Below are 24,211 nucleotides of genomic sequence, written 5' to 3' on the forward strand. Positions count from 1 at the left end.
TCGTCAAAACAGTTTGGCAGCAAAATAAAATCAATATTTTCAGTCTCCACCTTTGGTTCAATCTTAGTTACAAAGGAAGTAACCACATATTCTTTAGAAACTATTTCACTATTTTTTTTATTTTTTTTGGGTTGAATAAAAGAATTCATTACCAAAGGGAGAAAAGAATTGCAAGAAGCCCCCAGGGGGAACAACAAAACAAAACACAGCAAGCCAAGCCTTAGCTAAGAGGGGCTGGACCAACAATAGAGATAGAAGAGAGACCCTAGGAGACAACAATGAGCCTATTCCTTGGGGTGTCAGAACAAGAAGAGGGAGGAGCTAACAAGATCTTTGCTTTAATTTTGAGAGAAATGGAATCCCAAATCTACTGATAAGATCGAGAGTTGGAGGTCCATTTCTTGATATTACGCTCCATCCAAATATGGTTGAGAGTTGCACAAAAAGCCATATTTCTGACCGTATAAAAAATAGAGGAGCCAGCAAAAGATATCAATTTGAATCCACTCTCTAGAGAAAGGAAGAATTCTTTTAGGGGCAGGGCAGCATTTGATTAAAATGCCTTTCCAATGGCAGCCGATGTAGGGCAGCCAAAAAATAGGTGATCAGAGTCTTCCATATTGTTCCAGTAGAGGCAGCATGTGGGGGAGACTGAGATCTGGCAATTGCGAAGGAAGATCTGAGTTGGAAGACAGTTGGTGAAGACCTTCCATGCCATGAAGCAATGGCGAGGAATGTGATGCTTGAACCAAAGAAGTTTCCTCCAAGTAACCATTTGGACTTTCTGACGAATGAAGTCCCAGGCTGCTTTAGAGGAGAAGGAGCTTGAATTGTTTGACGACCAAGAAACACAATCACCTCTACCTGCAGATCTTCTGGAGATGGAATGGAGATCATTCCAAATATAGTTAAGCACAGGGCCACAGGGGTAGTAGAAGAGGGGGGAGCCCAGCCAGCCTGATCCATTATGTCAGCCACCAAAGAGAGCCTATGGAGGCTGGAAGCATAAATGATTCTAGGGGTGACCGAGTGGAGGAGGATCCCCATTAGGTGCCAGTGATCCAGCTAAAGGAAAGAAGAGAGACCATCACCAATCTAAGAGTGAATGACCTGAAGCACCAACTGGCGGCTAGCAAGGATCTTGTGCCAAACCCAAGAAGCATCTGACAACGTTGAGGTAGTCCAAATGGAACCCTGATGAAGGAGGCTCGAGTAAATCCAATCAACCCAGATGCTTTTATTTTTTGTAATAATCTTCCAGATTAGCTTGATGATGCCAGCGGAGTTCACTTCTTTGATTCTTATAATACCCAAACCACCTTCCTTTTTAGGGAGACACATAACAGCCCAACTTAGAGGGTGACGAAATCTTGAAGATTCAGTACCCTTCCAAAGAAGGAAGCCAAGAGGGATTCCAAGGATTTGATAAAAGGTTTGGGGGAGACCATAATTGCCAGACCAATAGATATGAGATGACTCCAAAATTGATTTGATAAGAACCAGCCTGCCTGCATAAGAGAGGAGCTTACCTTTCCACAATTGAAGCCTTTTCCGAATAAGATCCAACATCGGGGTGCAATGGTGAGCTAAGAGTCTAGCAGGAATCAAAGGAAGCCCTAAGTATTTGACTAGCAGCTGCCCTCTTGGAAACCTAATTTCTCTAAGAGAGCAACTTTGTCCAGCTCTGAGACCCCAACGAAGAATAAAGAGAATTAGATGGGTTGATACGGAGACATGAAAGCTCATAGAAGATCTGGAAAAGAACCTTTTGAGGTAATTTCTCCATGCATCATATTCACTTCTTTCTTTCCTATTCTTCTTCTTCAAATGTTTGTGTGGAATTCTGTGAATACTGGCTCGATCCAAGTGATCACAACCCAGCCTTTATTTATAATATTGAAATCATATGACAAGAATATAACTAAGTAATGTGGGACTAAAACCCATATTACAACACTCCCCCTCAAGTTGGTGCATACATATCAAACATGCCCAACTTGCTAATTATAGGAAAAAATAACTTAGGACTGATTCCTTTGGTGAGGATATCAGCCAGCTGATCACTAGACTGAATAAATGGGATACAGATTAGCCCTTGTTCCAACTTTTCTTTGATAAAATGCCAATCAATCTCAACATGTTTGGTACGATCATGTTGAACCGGATAGTGTGCAATGCTGATTGCGGACTTACTATCATAGTAGAGTCGCATAGGAAGATCAGTAACCATCCCCAAATCTTGAAGCAGCCCCTTGAGCCAAAGAAGTTCACAAATACCCTGGGCTATAGCTCGGAACTCAGCTTCAGCAGTAGATCAAGCTATAACAGCTTACTTTTTGCTTCTCCAAGTAGTTAGGTTTCCTCTAACAAATGTGCAATACCCGGATGTGGATTTGCTATCATCAGGACTACCAGCCCAATCTGCATCAGTGTATGCTTCTATCCGGAGGTGGCTATGAGGAGAGAATAAGATTCCTTTACCAGGAGATGACTTAAGGTAACGGAGAATTCTATACATTGCTTCTAAGTGAGAAGAGTGAGGATCATACATGTATTGACTGACAAGGCTTACATCAAATGTGATATCCGGCCGAGTATGTGAGAGGTAGATCAATCAGCTAACTAACCTCTGATAACTGCCCTTGTCCACTGGGTCACCATCCTTACTCTTCAAATGTGTGTTGGGCTCAAGGGGGGTATCTACTGGTTTACACCCAAACATCCCTGTCTCTTGTAACAAATCTAAGGTATATTTCCTTTGAGAGAGAGATATGCCCTTAGTTGAATAGGCAACCTCAATCCCTAAGAAATACCTTAATCTACCCAATTCCTTGACTTCAAACTCAATGCCCAAATAAGCCTTCAACTTCTGTATTTCTTGTGGATCACTGCCTGTGATCACTATATCATCAACATAGACAATCATCATTGTCACTTGCTGTCCTACCTTCTTCACAAACAACGTATGATCAACATTGCTCTGCTTGTACCCATAAGCAATCATAGCCTTATGGAACCGGCCAAACCAAGCCCTAGGTGACTATTTCAGACCATAGAGGGTCTTCTTCAGTTTACATACCTTTCCCTGAGTTTTTAAAGAAGTAAAACCAGGAGGTATCTCCATGTAGACATTTTCTTCCAGATCTCCATGCAAGAAGGCATTCTTCACATAAAGTTGCTGGAGTTCCCATCCTCGATTCACAGCATAAGAGATAATAACCCGTACAGTGTTCATCTTTGCTATAGGAGCAAAGGTCTTTTGGTAGTCAATACCTTGGGTTTGATTAAACCCTTTTGTAACAAGCCTCGCCTTATATCTCTCTACTGAGCCATCAGCCTTGTGCTTCACTACAAAGATCCATTTGCAACCAACAGGTCTTTTTCTAGGTGGAGGACTCACCAAATCCCAGGTCTGATTTTTTTCAAGGGTATGCATCTCTTCATTCATTGCATCCTTCGATTTATGTTTGGCTATAGCCTCCTACCAGTTCTTAAGGACGGAAACAGAGGATAAAGTAGCTATGAAGGCATGGAAAGTAGGAGTTAGTGAGTTATATGACACAAAGTTGGAAATAGGATGCAATGTACAACTTCTCTTTGATTTCTAAATAGCAATGGGTAAATCAAGACTGGGATCAATAGGGGGCTTACCAGAAATCTGACTAGGAGCAAGACTTGGAGCAAGAGCAGATGCCGATTGAGTAGGATCAGTGGTGGTGGTTCTTTGTATAGAGGGCCATCTAGAGGAAAATCAGTTCCCCGAGTGTACACAATTTTTTCTTGTTGTAGCTGTCCCACTTCTTGTTCTTGACTAGTAACCCCTTCTTCGAATTCAACAGAGGTATCCTCTATAGTAGGTATTTCAATGTCTAGAGGAGCAATCAGCGGGACCTCTTCACCACTTATAATCTCCCCCTGCAGAGGTTTCGGCTATTTAAAGTAAGCTTCAGACTCCCAGAACACTACATCCATAGTGACAAACGCTTTCCGAGTTGGAGGATGATAACATTTATATCCTTTCTGGGTAGCAGAATAACCAAGAAATATGCATCGCAGTCCCTTGGGATCAAATTTTCCCTGTACATGATAATTCCTGGCAAACACGACATAGCCAAAGACTTTGGGAGACACAACAAAGGTTGATTTCCCACAGAGCACATCAAAGGGGCACCGACCATCCAAAGCACGGGAGGGAAGCTGATTGATAAGATATGTAGCTGTAAGAACATCATCAACCCAAAAGCAAGGAGGAACAACCATAGTGAACATAAGAGAACAAGCAACCTCCAGAAGATGGTGGTTCTTGCGTTCAGCCACCCCATTTTGAGCAGGAGTGTCAACGCAAGAGGTTTGGTGATTGATCCCATAGCTGTCCAAATAAGACCGAAAGGCATTGTCCATGTACTCCTTTCCATTATCGGACCTGAGAATCTTGACCGTGGCATCGAACTGTGTCTCGACCATCTTATGAAATAAAGTGAAACATGTAAAGACATCACTGTTACTATGCATCAAATATACCTAAGTCGTCCGACTAAAACAATTAATGAAAGTGACAAACCACCGAAATCCAGAGCTAGACACACAATGGACAGGCCCCATACATCAGCATATATCAAACCAAAAGGATGCAAGTTTCTATTGTCCGAAATGGGAAAAATGCTTCGAGTTTGCTTTGCCAAAGTGTAAGTGTAGACACTGATTTTTGTCACCCCCTAATTGGCAATGATGACAACGGCACATGGACGATGGATGACACATTCTCCCTCTTTCTAGACCCAAGATACCTGACCCATAAGACCAAGAACCATGCTGAGCATAAAATGGCCCATTTTAGACCAAAAAACAAGGAAAAATGGCATTGTGCCCCCACGGCACCGTGGACTCCTTCCCACGGCGCCGTGGGCGCCTTCACACGGCACCATGGGGATGTGTACCGGATTTCCACGGTGCCATAAGGGGGTGTGACATCAGTTTGTTGACGTCACCCACGGTGCCGTGGAAAAGTCCCCCACGGTGCCGTGGAGGACTTATCTGGCCAGGAGAGAGAGGGGGTCCCTCCCTATAAATAGGAGGGTCCTCTCCCACATTTTAAAAGGAATTTTGGGTGGAGAGACCCTCCCCAAGTAATTCCTACCCTCTTTTTCTCCCTTTTCACCCTCATTTCTCCTCCTTCTCTCATAAGAGTATGAGTGAGTGAAGTTTTCTTGGTTGTGGATAGATCCTTCGGTTATCCCTCTGAGTATAGAGCGTCTTTGCTCCTAGGCATTGTTATCCCATCAGTGTGTGGCTAACAATCAAAACCCTTTTATTACAGACATTATTTCGTCTGTTTACTCCTCTTCAAATCACTTGAAAGAGCCGTTACTCTGCCCAGAAAGGAATCGGCGTCGGTCCATTCGTCTATCTCCCCTGAGCCAGGGGAATACAACCATATAGGTATAATAACTGCATTCTTGTTGATTCAATGTAGTCCATTCGTATTGTCCATATATGTAACGTAATTTATTATGTTTTAGTTCAATTCATAGCATCTGAATGTAGTTCATATTATCCCCCATCCCCGTAATAAAAGAGAGAGAACATTCGTCCTTATGTAGCATCTAATATAGAGAGACGGGCGAGGTGGGTGCCTAACACCTTCCCACACTCGTAACCTGACCCCTTACCCAAACCTCTGGTCAGATCATATGAAGTCACGTAGCCCGATCCCGTTCACAATGGATAGGGCTACACTTAATGGGTCCTAGGCCCTAACCCTAGGTGGCGACTTCACATTATATTAGCATATTTTAATACATGATCCCACTCCCCTATTTATCAATATTGTACATGGACAATATTATCCATATCCATATCCATATATACAATACCAAACCCTATGTCGCCATATATACAGGAGGGCAGAGGAACCCTCGTTCGAAGGTACCACGGTACTTACAGTAGCGACTCCACTGGGGATAGGTGGACAAACGTCCACCCGAGGTCAAACTTCTAAATAGGTGCTATTAATAAATGACAAAATGTTCTCTCCAAACTTTTATGTAAAAAAAAAATTAAAATATATATATATATATAAAATAAAAAAAGAAGAAAAAAAAATGTACAAAACAAAATACAAAAAAAATAAATAAATACCATAATATGTTTGTCTGGCTAACCCCTATGTGTGATAACCGCATCATGCATACTGCTCGAAGTGAAATCAAATGGCGAGGGTACTCCCTGTCATGCCTTTACCCCCGGGGAGGTGAGGCACGTCATACTAAGTGCTCTGAGATCGGATGATAGCTGCTTCCTGTACCACTTTCTTGCACACATACACTGTATGGGAACCCCTCTTACCCCCGTTGTTAGTCGTTGGACCCCATGAGTAGTCATGGGTAATTCGCGGCGAAGCTATAGCCCTTGATATTTACTGTACGAGTTTAGAATCACTAGCGAGGGTATTCACTAATGTGCTGTGGAGTGCTTTGCCACTCAAAAAAGGCACTAGCTCGATTACTCTGAGTTTGTATGACTTATTCTCCAAGTATATCAAAAGAACCATGTGCCTACAATTCGCGACCACGAGCGATAGGTATATCGGTTATGTCAAGGGTGACCTTGTTCTGTCCTACGAAAGCCTACCTATTACATGCATCATGTAGGAAAATAGACCATATATAACTAGGGTACGACACAAACTAACCTTTGTTAGCTGTAAGAGAGAGACCGAGTTTTAGGGTCATTTGACGATTAACCTGGCTTTGATATAAGATGCCACCGATGGTAAGAAATTCCATAGTCCCACGATGGTCCCTCGAAGAAGAATGGAAGCTCACTTCCATATGATGGAACCTTACATGTCCCTCAAAATAAGGGCATCTCACTTTCATTCCAGACATAATCGTCAATAACCCGGTAATTAGGATCTTTCTTTTATTTGTTTTCTTTATTGTGTTCAGACATGCTTGGGCAATGACGGCATTTGAAGCCCACATTCAGAGAAGCCCAACCGGAACTCTGATGATGGTTCCAATTACTTGAGCCAAACAAAATAAAAAAAATGTCATAAAAAATAAAAAAATATGATGAAATATAAAAAATAAAATAAAATAATAACAAAAAAAAAAGAAAGAAGGAAATTAAAACAAGAAAAAAAAAGGATTGTTGAATAAGATTTATTCCTTCTTAGGACCTGAACTAGACTATTCTTCTCCTTTTCGTAGAAGCACAATTCCGTCCTTGCCCATCTGGATTCGACGCGGTGGAAGGCTGACTCGAGCCAGCCCACCATTCTTCTTAAGATCCCTGATTCCTTCTCATTCTTCTAGTCCATCTTCTGAGATATCACTTGTGAGTAACATGAATCCTCCGGAGGGTCACTTGTCTGAAAGTCACGTCGAAGATCGAGTGGATAGGCTGCAAGTAGACATGGTCGAAATGCGGTAACTCATGGCACAACTAGTTCAATCGATCAATGAACTATCTAAGGGTGGATCCATAGCTGGACCAGCAGAGCAAGAAGTCCAAAAAACTAACCCCTCAACTCTCAAGACTCCAATCATCATACCAGTAGAAGAAGGGGAAGATAGCCACCATATGGACCCTCCTGAGACTGAAAGGGAGAAGAAAATGAGAGAAAAAGTAGCCGAATTAGAAGTGGTTGTTAAGGGCAAAGTCAAAGAAAAAGATGAAGAAGACCTGGTGTTCTTTCCCGAAGGGAAAATCCCGGAAGATTTCAAGTGGAAATTCGATAAGTTCGACGGATCGGGAGATCCTAGGGCTCATCTCAAGATTTTTGCCACCATTGCCAGATCATGGGGACTTTCTAAAAACCAAATGGGACAGGCGTTCTTGTATTCTTTGGCCGGATCTGCTTTGAGGTGGTTAACCCAGCTTGATCACACTCAAACCCAATCATGGGCCTCTGTGGTTAAAGCCTTCACTAAGCAATATTCATACAACATCGAGATGGATATTACTCGAAGAGGATTGGAAACCTTGAGGCAAGAACCAAGTGAAGAGTTTTCAAATTACATCATGAGGTTCAGAGAGAAGGCTGCGAAGATGTGGAACCGCCCTACTGAGGAGGAGCAGGACGAGATATTGTTAGAAAATCTATACGGGGAGTCCCGTGAGAAGATATACTACCAGCACATCAAAACATTTGATGCTCTTATGACGATTGGGAAAAAGATTGAAGACAAGATCTTTAAAGAAAGGTAGAATCAGGGTATGACTCGTGAAGCATCAGGAAGCTATTCGGTGAGGAAAAACTCAAGAGCCAAGGGAGGAAATACTGCAAGGACAAGCAGCCAGGCAACAGAAGTCCAGGTGGTAGCCGCAGGATCCACCCCTCCTTTGATCCAAATTGAATCTGAAGCATCTAGGAGGAATTTCAACTTTGAAGGAATGACACCGTCGTTGTTATTCACCAAGCTCAAGAAGCAGGGAATGATCAATTCAGTTCTTCCTAGGCCTGTGGATTTAAACAATCCACCTACCTGGTATAAGCCCAATTTGTACTGTCATTACCACGACCAACAAGGCCATCATACGGATAGATGTCTATCTCTTATGCATGCAATCCATGACTTGATTGACGAGGGCAAAATTGAACTTCAGAAGAAGCAGCCGCCAAATGTCACAATAAATCCTCTGCCCAACCATGGAGTAAACATGCTTCAAGAGGATGCCAAGCAAGTAGATCCTACCACTTTGATTCATCCAGTCGGGAAGAGGAAGCTAATGAAGGCACATGTCTATATTGCAATGTTGACCAAGAGACTTAAGGAGGAAAAAGAACCATAGATTCAACAAGAGATGTCTCAGGAAGGGGATCGGCCCGATTCCCCTTTCTATCATCCAAAGTCAGAAGGTGCCACCTGGGTAGAGTACCAGATACCTGCATGGAAAATCTCGTAACCACTGATGAAGGGGACCTATTCTCCAGAGTCATCTACGGGGTCAATAAACATGTTGCAGGAAGAGACACCATTCCAAGATCCTACTACATTGATCCAGCCCATCCTGTGGTATTTAGGAAGAGATGAGCAGTCACGGTAAACACGAGCAGAAAGGATGTAGGTTTGCATTTACTATGCCTGGACCAACTATGATGGGATTATCCAAACAGGCGGGCAATCATGTGATCAAGGCAGAGGTATAGCATCCATCAACCGGCTTCGAAAGTTGGATTTCTTGGAGTATGGATTAGAAGGTCTCGAGACAATGATGCCATTGTGCAAGTATGATTTCTCATCATCCGAAATATGTCACCTGGTTCCTGAAGAAGAAGAAGGGAATGAAATCACTAGAGTCACACCTCAGCTCCTTAAAGCAGTCTCAGCACTAGCTATTGGTCAAGTTCTAACAGAAAAAGTCTCTCTTATCAATATAGGGGGAGATACTACGATAGCTCAAATAAGGTGGACGACCAAGAAATCCACGAGGGATGGATAGAGTATGCTGAGCAAAGTCCAACGATGGAGGACAAAGGAATAGAAGCGATGGATTGGGTAAATAACATCGAAAGCGATGATAATAATGATCCTACCGGCCTTATCCAACTCATATCATCAGATGAGGATGAAAGTAGAGATGACGAGGAGATATCATCTCCAAAGGTCCCCAGAAGCAATTGGACGGTGTCCAGAGAAGATTTCGAGCGTTGAAGCATGAGCGCCTTCTACCAGGTTGCAGATATACTCGATGTTTCCACCAATATTCAAGAGATCCTGTACAAGGCTACTTCTCTATTCCCGGATCTAGTGTGTAGTAACTTCGCAGCACGTTGTGAGAGCTTGGTGATGCCAAATGAGAGCGATGTACTCGCTCGGACCCTCCATGGGCTGAAAAATATGACTTGGTTAGTCAATGCTTTGGCCTGTGATCTGTTCGAAACTCCTCCAGAAGACCTGGTCTTGTATTCGGATTCATTCTCCTATCCGGATCTACCCCGAAGAAGTGAAACATAGGACGTATGGATCAATGATATCGGCCTCGGGGAATTTTAGAATGACCCCACCAGAGGTATCTTTCCCATGGACATTGATGATGAAGGGGAAGAACCGTTAGAAGAATAATCATCCAAAAAAGATGGAAGTGAGCAAGAATCTACATCAGAAGAATTCGATGATGAAGGGTCCGAAGGGGAAGAAGAAACAGAGGATGGGGAACCTTGGCAACCAAGGACGCGTCTGGAGAAGTATGAGAACATTTACGGACCCGCACCATGGGAATTATCATTCCAGGTGAACAAGATCCACCGGGATGTGGATAAAATCCAAGAAATGCTCATGAGAATGGTGGTCTTGGATGATAAGTACCAAGAAGAGCTTCAACAACTGGAACCTGTTAAAGAACAATGGGTGCTCCCTCAAGCAATTCATCAATTGAAAAACTCTATAAAGCTAACTTTAGCCCTGGCACAAGACCTATGTGGGACTCCCCCCCATCTCTGTATCAGGGTAACAGAGAATACCGTGCGTGGGCAAGAGCACATGATGATTTCTATATGTGTCATGTCAATGAGGGAGGAGCAGTAAATGACCCAACAGGGAATATCCACCCAGTTATTTCAAGCCCGGAAGAGAGGTCCGAAAGTTTAGTTTCTCAAGGAGAAAAGAAGGATCGTAACTTCTATAAGTCATTGGCGGAAGCAAGAAAGATGTACCAAGCGGCTTTGGAAGCCCTTCATGCCATTAGCTAATTGATACCAGAAGAATCCCATACAGTCTAGCAGGTTGTTGAAAAGCAAGAAACCTTATCAGGAATCCTAAATCACGCTCGGAAGTCTATTGTGGCCTTGTCTGATGAAGGAGGTAAAACCCGAATTTGTCCCAAGGGTCCTCTTATCATCACTTATAGTGACGAAGAAGATGGAGACTCTTGCCCAGTTCAGTTGGTCATCAAAGAAAGAGAGTCAGAGGTGGCAGAAACCAAGAGTGGCCAAAACTTCAAGAATTAAGAGTTGACAGTGGAAAAATGTCAGTCTAGACAATCGATGGCAGTTGTTGAGCCAGAAAACCGAATACTAGACCAATTGAAGAAGGCCCAAGCTAACATCTCAATCTGGGGATTATTAATGGCGTCACTAACCCACCGAGAAGCTGTTTTGAAAGCTCTTACCAAGGTTCAAGTGCCCATAGAAATGGGGCCTGAGGAATTATCTCACATAGTGGGGCTACTTATGCCATTCAGCCACTCTTTTTCTTAGAAGAGGATTTACCCCCGGGAGGAAAGAATCACAATTGGGCACTCTATATTATTGTGGAATGTAACAAGAATCAGGTCCCCCAGATTCTGATAGACAATGGGTCCACCCTCAATGTAATGCCCCTCAAAGCAGTCAGATGCATGGGTTTATCTCTAGACAAGATGAAGTAATCCAGTCAAACCATCAGGGCATACGATAATTCCAGGAGGGAGGTAATTGGGATTCTTACCACCAGCATCAAAATTGGACCAGCCTGCTTTACCATAGACTTCCAAGTCATTGACATTCAAGCATCCTTTAATATGTTGCTCGGAAGACCATGGCTGCATTCAACAGGAGCCCTAGCATTAAGTCTTCGTCAAAAGCTGAAGTTCATGTATGACCAGAAAGTGATTACCATTTTTGGAGACCCAAAAATGGTGCACACTTTAGCCAATATTAAAGTAGGTGGTTCATCCTCGCAGGAGGTATAACTGGGTGGGTTTGAAATCGACCACATTTGTACTACCTCTGCAAGTGAAGAAGATCAGAATCTAGGGAAATTCCCGACAATGTGGAGTGAGGCCTCTGTAAAGATCATGAAAAAGATGAAATATTTTTCTAGATTAGGATTGGGAAAGAACCAATAGGGGGTATTGGCATTCCCGGAGATACCAGCCAATGCCAACCGTTGTGGATTAAGGTTTAACCTGAAGGACCCAAGGAAGAAAACCATAGGACAGAGGGACAATGCAGCGAATGGCATGCCATACTTCAAGACTCTGAATGGGTACTTCGTGAAAGAGGGAGAAGACTTCCCTTACTGTGGAAATCAAGAACCATGGTTCAATCAAAAGCAGGGCGAACGTCTACCAGAACTTGAAATATTCTTTAAGAATGAAGTGGACTGGATAGCCATGGAATTGGATCAAGCCAGTAAGAAGGAAGTCATAGGGAATCAAGGGATCGACGAGCTATTTCAAGTGGCGGTGATCATTGAAGAAGAGGAAGAAGGACCGGCACCACATCTTCTAATACAACATCTCTAAGGATCCATAGCGAATTGGGCAAGAATGATGGAAGATCTCCATGTTTATGAGTCTGAAGTTGTAACCAGCTCTAGCATAATCCTGTCTAAGTCTGTCTCTGAGTCTGTATTTGAGTCCTGTGGAAATGCCCAGTCCATTGGGTCTGTTTGTACTCTTCCCCTTATCATGAATGAAATTGCTGATTCTGAGTATGTTTCTTCTTCTTCTTCCTATTCTTCTGATGATGATAATGTCCTAGAGCATAGTAATCTGTTTAAACAATTGGAGTAAAGAAGAGCTCAACCCGTCTGAGAGGGCACCCACCCCATAAATATAGGGACCAATCAATGCCCTCGAATGATCAAAATTGGTGTTTCTCTCAACAATGACTAAGCATCCCAAATGATCTCTCTCCTCAAGGAATTTAAGGAAGTCTTCACCTGGTCCTACAAGGATATACTTGGCATCGATCCAAAGATTGTGCAATATGAACTACCAACATATCCGGAGGCTCACCCAGTCAAGCAGAAGTTAAGAAGGATGCGGCCGGAATGGAGTGAGAAGATCAGGGAAGAAGTCATCAAACAATGGAATGCAGGATTTCTCCAAGTAACCCAGTACCCTCAATTGTTATCCAATATTGTCCCAGTCCCTAAGAAAGACGGAAATGTCAGAATGTGTGTGGATTTTCGTGACCTAAACAGGGTCAGCCCGAAGGATGATTTTCCGTTACCCCACATTAACATTTTGGTAGACAACACTGCAGGCCATGCTCTACTATCTTTCATGGATGGTTTCTCAGGATATAACCAAATTAGTATGTGCCCGAAGGACAGAGAGAAAACTACCTTCACTACACCCTGGGCCACATTTTGTTACAAAGTAATGCCTTTTGGGTTGAAAAATGCTGGGGCAACATATCAAAGAGCGGCCGCGGCTATCCTACATGACATGATACACAAAGAAGTAGAGGTATATGTCATTGATATGATAGTCAAATCTATTGACCGACAAGGCCATTTTACAGCTCTCAGAAAATTTTTTGAAAGAATCAAAGAATACAAGCTAAGACTGAACCCTCAGAAGTGTGTGTTTGGGGCCAAAGCAGGAAAATTACTGGGGTTCCTTGTCAGCAAAAGAGGGATAGAAGTAGACCCTGACAAGATAAAAGCCATCACGGAAATGCCACTACCCCGGACAGAAAAAGGGGTACGAGGGTTTTTGGGCCGTATCCAGTACATCAGTAGATTCATATCTCGGTTGACATCCACTTGTGAACCTATCTTCAAACTCCTAAGGAAGAAAGAGCCGAAAGAATGGAATGAGAAATGCCAAGATGCCTTTATGAAAATCAAAGAGTATCTACTTTCTCCTCCTATACTTGTCCCTCCAGTGTTCGGTGAACCTTTGCTCCTATATTTGTCAGTAGGAGAAACAGCGGTCGGATCAATGATGGCCCAAGTTGGCAAGGCGGATGGAGAAGAGCACGCAATCTACTATGTAAGTAGGAAGTTCCTCGAGTATGAAACTCGATATGCTCCAGTAAAGAAGACATGCAAATCTCTGATTTGGGTAACTAAGCGTCTGATGCATTACATGGTGCCACATCCCGTCAGGTTGATCTCTCGAATGGATCCAATTAAGTACCTCTTCGAGAAACCAGCATTGACAGGGAGAATGGCTAGGTGGTTATTGTTATTATCAGAATTCGACATAACTTATGTCAATCAAAAGTCTGTGAAAGGGCGGGCAATCTTCGACCATCTAGTAGCATTTCCCTCAGAGGATAATTCCCGAGCAACAGAGGACCTCTTCCCAGATGAAGATTTGCACTCCATAGAAGCCGAACCGACTAAAGAGTGGCAATTGTACTTTGATGGAGCTGCCAATCAAAAAGGATTTGGCGCAGGGGTATTATTGATAACCTCAGAGGATTTTTACTTGTCGATGGCCTTTAGATTAGAATTTAGTTGTATTAATAACGTAGCAGAGTATGAAGATTGTGCTATTGGGTTAGAAATGGCTCTGTCTGTAGGGGTTGACAAAATTAAAGTTTACGGAGATTTCTCCATTGTGATCTGTTAAACACAAGGAAAGTGGAAGACTAAGGACGAGAAGCTGAAGCCCTACCAAGTTTATCTGGAACAACTGACTCAATGCTTCAAGGAAGTTTCTTTTGAGTATCTACCCAGGGATAGCAATCGGTTTGCCGATGCTTTAGCCACTTTGGCGTCTATGGTAGAATGTGATATTTGGGACAAGATCCAACCCTTCCTGATAGAAAGAAGGACCCGCCCAACATATGGAGAACCAGTCAATGTACTCACCAAGGATGGAAAGTCTTGGTATGCTCTAGCGGTCGACTACATCAAGGAAAGGAGGTACCCTAAAGAGTTTTCAAAAAAAGAGAAGAGGCATTTGCGAAAATATGCTACTCAATTCATCCTCCAAGGAAATTTGTTGTATAAGAGGTCTTATGATGGTATCCAACTATTATGTGTAGATGAGGATCAGGCTCAAATCATTATGGAAGAAATCCATCAAGGAATATGTGGACCACACATGAATGCAAGGATGTTGGCCAAGAAAATTCTCAGGATGGGATACTATTGGGTCACTATGGAAGCTGAGTGTGCTGCCTTCGTAAGGCGATGTCATAAATGCTAGATATTTTCCAACATCATTCATATTCCTCCGATAGATTTGCACTCATTAAATGCCCCTTGGCCATTTTCTACCTGGGGAATTGATGTAGTTGGTAAAATAACTCCAAAGGCTTCAAATGGACACCAATTTGTGTTAGTCGCCATCGACTATTTCACAAAATGGGTGGAGGCTCAATCTTATGCAGTTTTAACTTCCGCCAAGGCGGCAAAATTCATAAAAGAGAATCTCATCTGTAGATACGGTTTGCCGTAATAATTGATTTCAGATTAAGGCTTGTATTTCAGGGGAAAAGTGGAAGAACTCTGTAACCGATTTGGCATTAAGAGGCATAAGTCTACTACTTATCGGCCACAGACTAATGGAGCGGTGGAAGCAGCCAATAAAAATATGAAGGTCATATTGCAAAAGATGGCAGATACACACAATGACTGGGCAGAGAAGCTTCCACTGGCCTTATGGGCATATCAGACGTCTATCCGAACCTCTACCGGAGCTACCCCGTATTCTCTGGTATACGAGACGGAAGCTGTATTACCAATAGAAATTCAAATCCCTTCTCTTCGAGTCTTACTCGATAGTCAATTGCCAGAAGGGGGAATGGGTAAGGGCTAGATATGAAGAGCTCAATCTCCTAGATGAGAAAAGGATGAAGGCCGTGGACAATCTTAAGAAATATTAGCAAAGAATGGCTAGGGCATTCAATAAGGGTGTCCGCACTCGAAGCATTGAAGAAGGAGATTTGGTCCTTAGAGAGTAGCGGGCTCCAATTCATGACCCAAGAGGAAAGTTCTGACCCAATTGGAGTGGACCCTATAAAGTCAAGACCATATTGCCAGGACAGGCAGTCCAACTCTCTGATCTTGAAGGAGAAGATCTTCGGGGATTGGTCAATATGGACCAGCTAAAGAAGTATTTTATCTGAGATATGTGAAGCAATTTTGAACTACGTTTGACCTGATTCCTCCAAAGGGATACGTAGGCAACTCGATGTATTCGGGTACGGTCTCATAAAAAAAAAGGAGAGGGCATTGTGTTGGTTTCCTCCCATAAATTCCGCCAGCCGGCGTCCCTTGCACATATGGGTAAATCTCGCCATTTGGCCTTCTATTCCTTGACCTAGCTTAGGAGTAGAGTCATCTAGAGCTGGTTATTAACGAAGGATTTGTTCATTCTATATCGCAAAATGCTAACCCAATCCTTGATGAAGGTAGTATGAGGGGACCAAAGAAAGAAGGACTCGAGTAATAATTGCGCCAGTGGACTCTCCGGATGAATGTGGATGAGCCTACACTTCTAGAGGATCACCATCTAACAGTATTGGGAAGAATCAGTTGCTTCAAGCTCCATCATGACTTGCTAAGGGAAGTGTCGAAGTGCTGGAACCCCCAATTGCATGCATTTCGCTTTGAAAAAGTCTAGCTGGCTCCGACCATTGAAGAATTCTGGACTTGCATGATGTCACCCCCTCGGGGAAAGTTGTTCCTCCCAACTATGAAGAAAGAACAACTTTTCAAAAATTTGGAAGATTTCTTTGCCATGAATAAGAAGGAGTTAAAGCAAGTTCTCAATTATAACAAGGTAGACATGTTGAAAGTTGTGAAGATCTTCAACAATAATAGATTTGAAGAAGAAAGACAGATCCGACGTAGAAAGTGGGCGTACTTATTCTGTATGATTGGGAGGTACTTGTTAGCATCTCCAGGAAAAGGCATATCTCCAATGATTGCAGAAGTGGTTAAGCAGATTGAAGAAGGATGCGACATCACTCTTACCATTTTTGCAGAGACATTCAAAGGGTTTGATACCATGAGTCAGTCTCAGAAATACGGAACAGATTTCCTTCATGGATCTCCGGCGGTGTTCCAACTGTGGTTGATGGAAAAACTAAAATTGGTAACACCAATTCCATGTCCTCACCTCCGACCTATGCATTATCAAATAAAAAGGGAAAAGTCAGAATTCCACAAGGTCCAAGACTGGAAGAAATATTTGGAGGAGAGAGATGTCCAAGAAATCCAATGGAACTGCCCTTGGATGAAGGCCGAGATAGAAGAACCAGAAACATCAGGGCACAATTATGTGAGATTCATGGGTCTAACTCACACCAGTTTTTATATCCCCTCCTTAGTATCCCCGAGGCAGGAACAGCCTAAGTTGGAGAATTTCAGAACTCTAGAGATGTTGACACAAGAAGTGGTGATATCAATCTGATATTCCTATCTTTACTTTTTTGTCTATCCTTTCTCAAATTCTCTGTCATTTCTCATGTAATGAAATCATTTATCAATGGAACTTGTGCTTTTAAAGAAAGGGATGGAGTCTTGTGTGCATTCCAAAGAAGAAAATATCCAATGAATTCATAAATAATTCGTTTATGTGTACAAAAAAAAAAGAGAAGAAAAGTGTACATAAAAATTGCACCAGTATCCATACCAAAATGTATAAACAAAAAAAAAAAAGGAAGGAGAGTAAATGTACATAGTTGTAACAATACTTCCAAAAAAAAAAGAAGAAAAAAAAAAAGAACAAAACAAAAAAGAAGAGGAGCGGTCACGACTCAGGGGAGTATTCATCAACATCCAAGCCTTCCCCCTCTCCACTCTGGGACGCCATCAGGGCATCCCTCTCGACCTCAGCCCGCATAACAGCGGCTCATTTGCAAGCCTCAGTCTCTCAATTTCTCTCTTGCAATGGTCAAGCTCAACCCTCTAAAAAAAAAAAGAAAGAGAGAGAGGGGAAAATCAAAAGATAAGCATGAATAAAAAAAATATATATATAATAATGGAAAAAGAGAAGGGAGGGGGGGGGGGAAAGAGACGAAGCATTACCATCCTATGGTCCGCGTCCACACGCGAGATGATCGTCTCCTCCATACTCGCCATCATGCACCTCATGTCGGCGTATCGGCTTGCATCCACCTAAACATGATATTCATCCAAGATGTCAAGAATTTGAAAAATAATGGATAAAGTGAGGAAAGTTGGATGTGCTTACCCCATCATAAGGAAGAGGGAGGCCTAGGTTCGTGTCTGCAGCCCGAGGATGTGGTAAGATGACCTCAACCATCCCAGGCTCGTGGTGGCGAATAAACCATGAACGATACCTTGGAATGTGGTCATCTGGACCAGCAATCCGCATGGCTGGAACCTCTCCGGAAGGCCCAACACCTGACTCCACCTCCCCTACTCGAGAGGCGTGAGAAGAGCTCCCACCACCATAGACCCCTGGAATCATGGGGCGACCTAGAAACTATTAAGAAAAGAAACAAATCAAGATAAATGCTAGTTTAACAATCTAAGGAAAAGAGGGAAAATGGAGAAAATCTCACCTGAGGCCCCTCGCGGGTGAGGGGGACGTAGATTGTCTCTCGGAGAAGGAAGTCGGTATAGTTCGTCTCGGCTAGCACCAGCCCAGTCGCGGGCTCACCAACCCTCCAGTGCTCGATCTCATCCCAATCCATCAAGGCTAGCTGATGGACCCGAGCAGGAGGAGGCCAGGGCACCAAGCGAGCGTCCGACCACTGCAGGGACACTCGCTCTCCTAAGTAAAAGGCAAACCCCCATGGGCCCTCGAAGAGGACCCTGCGGGTGGAGAGAGCTGAAGCCCTATCAAATAGGTCCAACTCTAAGATCATCTCCCCCAAGTAAGGGCAGAGAGAAGCCTGTCAAGTAAAAGTCAAGATCAATGCAAAAAAAAAATAGAAGAAAAGAGAAAATAAGATAAACAATCAGTTTAGATTTACCTCAGTAGGATGCAGCTCGTTCAGGAGGCCACGAATGGACCCAAGGTCCTTATCGCAACCACTCTTGAGCAAATGGGACTTATGCCATCGCGTAGTCCGAGGAAAGGTGGTCCCAGGATCATCCCCAGGTCTGAAGGTGGGGACTCGGAACCGAAGGATCTCATAACTCTACATCTATAATAGATAGTCGAAAATGAGCTCAAATAAACAAAAATGAGATAGAAATACCAAAAAAAGAGAGAGAAAGGCAAAGTTGGGAAAACTTACCCATAAGACATAGCAGCATCCGATCAGGTTCGGCGACCCCACAACCAGATAGTCCAACATATCTAGGAAGTAGGCGTACGCCCAACCTCCCCAATCGTAGCCCGCAGCCACGTCAAAGTGCTCAAAAAAGCGAACATATGCGGCATCGACTGTCACCGTACCCGTCATATCGCTGAAGATCACCTTCGCCAGCAAGAAGAGGAGGAAGCATCGAGCCTGCTGATCCTGAAGGACGGACGGCGACTGGTTTATAATGACCCTCTCGTCCCAGGTACCCCTTAGGACCGACGCGGGGATCTCTCTCCCTGTAACGACAATCCCCAGTTGCTGCCTGTGATACTCTAGACGCTCTGATGGCTCCGTCGAGGCTATAATCCTCTCCTCCAAAGTCAGTGTCACGAGTACCCCACCAAAGGATAATCCCGTGATCATTTAGAAATCTAGGGGGATGACCGTTGCCTCACCAAAGGGAATGTGAAACATATGGGTGCTAGGCTACCACCTCTCTATCAAGGCCCTCGCAGTCGGGCTATCCAACTCGCGGGCTAGGGATGAGGCGATGTGTCCCAATCCGATCCGAACCACCAGTGATTGTACCGTCGGGCAGAGTGTGCGGTACCACTCTGAAACAGCCTCCAGCCCACAATACTTCTTGGGCGAAGGAAGGAGGCTGCCCTGCAAAGAAAAATAAGGCAAATGGTTAGCCAAAATAGTTGGGACAACAATTAAATAAATAGTGAAAAAAAAAGAGAGAGAGAGAGACTGTAAAAAAGGGGGCATTGCCTCAGTTTATGTGCCAAAAGACACTTAGGGTGGTGTCTAACGGCCTCGCTTTGATTTGTGTGTCACTAGGTGCCTAGGATGGTATCTAGAGGCATTACCTAGATTTGCATGCCAAAAGACACTTAGGGTAATGTCTGACGGCCTCGCTTTGATTTGGGTGCCATTAGGTGCCTAAGATGGTATCTAGAGGCATTACCTAGATTTGCATGCCAAAGGACACTTAGGGTGGTGTCTGACGGCCTCGCTTTGATTTACGTGCCACTAGGTGCCTAGGATGGTATCTAGAGGCGTTACCTAGATTTACATGCCAAAGGACACTTAGGGTGGTGTCTGATGGCCTCGCTTTGATTTATGTGTCACTAGGTGCCTAAGATGGTGTCTAGAGGCATTACCTAGATTTGCATGCCAAAGGACACTTAGGGTGGTGTCTGACGATCTCACTTTGATTTGCGTGCCACTAGGTGCCTAGGATGGTATCTAGAGGCGTTACCTAGATTTACATGCCAAAGGACACTTAGGGTGGTGTCTGATGGCCTCGCTTTGATTTATGTGTCACTAGGTGCCTAAGATGGTATCTAGAGGTGTTACCTAGATTTGCATGCCAAAAGACACTTAGGATGGTGTCTGACGGCCTCACTTTGATTTACGTGCCACTAGGTGCCTAGGATGGTATCTAGAGGTGTTACCTAGATTTACATGCCAAAAAACACTTAGGGTGGTGTCTGATGGCCTCGCTTTGATTTGTGTCACTAGGTGCCTAAGATGGTATCTAGAGGTATTACCTAGATTTGCATGCCAAAAGACACTTAGGGTGGTGTCCGACGGCCTCGCTTTGATTTGCATGCCACTAGGTGCCTAGGATGGTATCTAGAGGCGTTACCTAGATTTGTATGCCAAAAGACACTTAGGGTGGTGTCTGATGGCCTCGCTTTGATTTGCTCACCACTAGGTGCCTAGGATGGTATCTAGAGGTGTTACCTAGATTTGCATGCCAAAAGATACTTAGGGTAGTATCTCATGGCATCGCTTTGATTTGCATGCCACTAGGTGTCTAGGATGGTATCTAGAGGCGTTACCTAGATTTGCGTGCCAAAAGACACTTAGGGTGGTGTCTGATGGTCTCGCTTTGATTTGTGTGTCACTAGGTGCCTACGATGGTATCTAGAGGTGTTACCTAGATTTGCATGCCAAAAGACACTTATGGTAGTTTCTGATGGCCTCGCTTTGATTTGCGTGTCATTAAGTGCTTGGGGCAGAATCTAGGGACGTTACCTCAAATCTATGCAGTGAGGTATGAAGCTAATAATATAAATAAAATGCATAAATTGAAAGGGAAAGAGTAAGACTACTGACCTGACCCCATATGGAGCGGCAACCATGACGGACAGTGTCGACTAAAGTAATCCCTGAAGGGTACCATGCAGCTCATGCATCGCGAGAAGTAGTGACGAGCAGTGGCTCCCTGAGAGACTGGTGTCCTCGTCAGCGAAAAGACATGATGTGAGTGAATAAAAAGAGAGTGAAGTCAAAAATAAAAAATAGCAGAGCTTCGCAGCAGAAATGAGAGTGAAGAAATGAGGGAGGAACCCTCTATTTATAAGAATTCTCCACCGCGCCCACGGCGCCGTGGAAATCTCCACGGTTCCGTGGGATAGCGGCCCACGGCGCCATGGAGGTTTCCCCATGGAGCTGTGAAGTCTGGCACGGAGCCGTGTACGCGGGGTCGTGCAAGCACAGTGCCGCCCATACATGGGGCCGTGCGGACCCTCAAATGGCGCCGTGGACAAAAAAAAAAGAAAAAACTATATATGTATATATATATATATATAGAAAGGTAGAAAAGAAGGAAATAAAGAAGAAAGAAGAAGAAGAAAAGATAAGAAAAAAAGAAAAGAAAAAAAGAAGAAAGAACATAAAGAAAAAAAAAAAAAAAAAAAGAGGAAAAGAAAAGAAAAATCCCCAGTGAAATCCCTCAAAACTGAATGCTTCGGTCGAGTGGTGCCTTATCACCCTCCAAACTTGATGGTTTTGGTCGAGTGGCACCTTATAACCATCCAAGTTTGATTTTCGATCGAGTGGTGCCTTATCACCCTCCAAACTTGATGGTTTCGGTCGAGTGGCACCTTATAACGATCCAAGTTTGACTTTTGGTCAAGTGGTGCCTTATCACCCTCCAAACTTGATGGTTTCGGTCGAGTGGCACCTTATAACCATCCAAGTTTGACTTCCGGTCGAGTAGTGCCTTATCATCCTCCAAACTTGGTGGTTTCGGTCGAGTGGCACCTTATAACCATCCAAGTTTGACTTCCGGTCGAGTGGTGCCTTATCACCCTCCAAACTTGATGTTTCAATCAAAGTTTGATTTTCGATCGAGCGGCGCGTTATCACCCTCAAAATCTATCCCCAATGGAGTCCCTCATATTCGATCTTGTGGGCCGAATGGTGCCGTATCTAGATCTTTGGTCGAGCGGTGCCTTATCACCCTTAAAAATTGATTGAGCAATGCTCACAAGATAAAGATTTGGATCTTCCGAGTTTTTCTTTTGGGGATTATCGAAAGATTTCATCGTGATTAACCGCCTGTTTTTAGCAACTCTGTCGCCTTTGAGCAAAGCGTCAGCAGTACATGCTTTTGGTGACAAAATTAGTTGGTCTTTTGTCTTTACCCTTCGACTGTTGGCACAAGCCTCGGCCAAAGAGGGCCAAACTGTAGACACTGATTTTTGTCACCCCCTAATTAGCAATGATGACAACGGGATATGGACGATGGATGACCCACTCTCCCTCTTTCTGGACCCAAGATACCTGACCCATAAGACCAAGAACCATGCTGAACACAAAATGGCCCATTTTAGGCCAAAAAACAAGGAAAAATGGCACTGCGCCCCCACAGCACCGTGGACTCCTTCCCATAGCGTCGTGGGCGCCTTCCCACAGCACCGTGGGGATGTGTACCAGATTTCCACCGTGCTATGAGGGGGTGTGACATCAGCTTGCTGACGTCACTCATGGCGCCATGAAAAAGTCCTCCACGGCGCCGTGGAGGGCTTATCTGGCCAGGAGCGAGAGGGAGTCCCTCCCTATAAATAGGAGGGTCCTCTCCCACATTTTAAAAGGAATTTTGGGTGGAGAGACCCTCCCCAAGTAATTCCTATCCTCTTTTTCTCCCTTTTCACCCTCATTTCTCCTCCTTCTCTCATAAGAGTGTGAGTGAGTGAAGTTTTCTTGGTTGCGGATAGATCCTTCGGTTATCCCTCTGAGTATAGAGTGTCTTTGCTCCTAGGCATTGTTATCCCATCAGTGTGTAGCTAACAATCAAAACCCTTTTATTACAGACATTATTCCGTCCGTTTACTCCTTTCCAAATCACTTGAAAGAGCCGTTACTCTGCCCAGAAAGGAATCGGCGTCGGTCCATTCGTCTATCTCCCCTGAGCCAGGGGAATACAACCATATAGGTATAATAATTGCATTCTTGTTGATTCAATGTAGTCCATTCGTATTGTCCATATATGTAACGTAATTTATTATGTTTTAGTTCAATTCATAGCATTTGAATGTAGTTCATGATATCCCCCATCCCCGTAATAAAAGAGAGAGAACATTTGTCCTTATGTAGCATCTAATACAGAGAGACGGGCGAGGTGGGTGCCTAACACCTTCCCACACTAGTAACTTGACCCCTTACCCAAACCTCTGGTCAGATCATATGGAGTCACGTAGCCCTATCCCGTTCACAACGGATAGGGCTACACTTAATGGGTCCTAGGCCCTAACCCTAGGTGGCGACTTCACATTATATTAGCATATTTTAATACATGATCCCACTCCCCTATTTATCAATATTATACATGGACAATATTATCCATATCCATATCCATATATACAATACCAAACCCTATATCGCCATATATACAGGAGGGTAGAGGAACCCTCGTCCGGAGGTACCACGGTACTTACAGCAAGCATCACAAGAAAAATTATGTTTATTACATCTCTTCCCACCAAACTAGGAAATAAAGTGGACAAAACACTAAACAGTGGATGGCCCAAATGACGATGCCAATTATTTAATTCAAAGAGTACAGATTCAAAATCAAAAGATGTAAGCTGAGATGTGAAAGCTGCCCAAGAACTGTCAAGCACGTACAGACCACCAACTACCTTACCACATGCAATCGTACTGTCCGTTTCCAAGTCCTGAAATAAACAATGGGTTGGAAAAAAATGCTACTTTGCAGTTTAAATCCTTAGTTATGCTACTAATGGAAAGCAAATTAGTAGTAAACTTCAGAACATATAACACATATAAAAGGGTACGAGATGAAGAACACTACACGGATCCCTTTCCCGAGATAGGAGAAAGAGACCCATCGGCAACTCGAACCTTACTATGACCAGATAAAGGAAAATAAGTGGAATAAAAAGAGGAAGAACCGGTCATATGGTTGGTTGCCCCTAAGCCAATTACTTAAGAATCGGGCATGACCGAGGTGCAATTCCCACCAAATGAAATACCTGTGGAAGAAGGTGTATTGGGATT

The 24,211-nt window shown here is 43.7% G+C and overlaps 1 long non-coding RNA gene across 1 annotated transcript in view; it reads right to left on the reverse strand.

Annotated features, from left to right (window-relative positions):
- The window catches only part of LOC122660046, a 32,818-nt gene extending 17,395 nt beyond the window's left edge, over window positions 1–15,423 (reverse strand). Inside the window, exon 1 of the long non-coding RNA XR_006332606.1 lies at window positions 15,413–15,423. This is a non-coding gene — a long non-coding RNA (uncharacterized LOC122660046). The remainder of the gene's footprint in view (window positions 1–15,412) is intronic.
- Between the last annotated feature and the right edge of the window lie 8,788 nt (window positions 15,424–24,211).

This window comes from Telopea speciosissima, chromosome 4 (genome assembly GCF_018873765.1).
Source record: "Telopea speciosissima isolate NSW1024214 ecotype Mountain lineage chromosome 4, Tspe_v1, whole genome shotgun sequence".
Lineage (NCBI taxonomy): Eukaryota > Viridiplantae > Streptophyta > Magnoliopsida > Proteales > Proteaceae > Telopea > Telopea speciosissima.